Source organism: Sorex araneus, chromosome 3 (assembly GCF_027595985.1).
Source record: "Sorex araneus isolate mSorAra2 chromosome 3, mSorAra2.pri, whole genome shotgun sequence".
Classification (NCBI taxonomy): Eukaryota; Metazoa; Chordata; class Mammalia; order Eulipotyphla; family Soricidae; genus Sorex; species Sorex araneus.
The window spans coordinates 31,754,811-31,755,765 of NC_073304.1; the positions used below are offsets into that span (position 1 = coordinate 31,754,811).

Consider the following 955-nt stretch of genomic DNA (forward strand, 5'->3'; position numbering starts at 1 on the left):
AAGTTCCTGTTCTGTCCACATGCAGCAAGGTCAGGAGTCCACCAGGTGGATGCAACCAGGGGAGAAGCAACTCTTAGTAGTCTTTTCAAGAAGTGAGGCCAGAGGCCAGAGCCATAGTACAGTGGGTAGGACGCTTGCCTTGCAGAAGGCTAACCTGGGTTCAATCTCCAGTACCCTAAATGGTTCCCTGAGTCCTACCAGGAGTGATTCCTGAGCCAGGAGTAAGTCTTGAGCAATGCAGGGTGTGACCAAAATACAAACCATCAAACATTTATTTATTTTTAAAATTATTATTATTTTTAAAATATGGAACGCTTCACAAATTTGCGTGTCATCCTTGCGCAGGGGCCATGCTAATCTTCTCTGTATCGTTCCAATTTTAGTATATGTGCTGCCGAAGCGAGCACAAACCATCAAACATTTAAATAAAATATCCATTTTTTAAAAATGGGGTGAGATCAATTCTTTGAGGAGTTAAAAAAAAGGTAGATAATGGCTTGCAGGTTATCAAAGGACCAAGACACATTGTGCTTAGAGGAAATTACTGCATAACATGTTCCCCCTCACCTCTGATGACTTCCTCACAAAGAACCTCCTTTCTCCCCTGGGTGACCCCTCCTGGTGGTCACTCAGGGGAGTGGGTGACTTGTCATAGCTCAGTTGCTCACATAAATTTACACATGACCACCTTGATCCTCACAGCTTAATCCTCACAGCTTAAGCAAATGAATAATTTCTTGCAAGGAGAGTGTGGGGGGTTTAGTTGTTGGTTTGCTAGGGTTTGTTTTTTTCAACAAGGATGGATGACCAATGGAGGTAAAATTTTGGAAGTAGAATTTTGGTGATGGCATGTGAGATTGGTGGAAATCATGACTAGGAGTGCAGGGCTGAGCATGAGGTGGTGAAGATCTGTGGGAAAGGGAGGGTGATCAGAGGACATTCCAAAACAATGGCC

The 955-nt window shown here is 43.7% G+C and overlaps 1 non-coding gene across 1 annotated transcript; it reads right to left on the reverse strand.

Annotated features, from left to right (window-relative positions):
- Positions 1-300: 300 nt before the first annotated feature.
- Positions 301-407, reverse strand: LOC129403796 (U6 spliceosomal RNA). The gene has a single exon (XR_008629457.1). It is a non-coding gene; the product is annotated as a U6 spliceosomal RNA (small nuclear RNA).
- Positions 408-955: the final 548 nt, after the last annotated feature.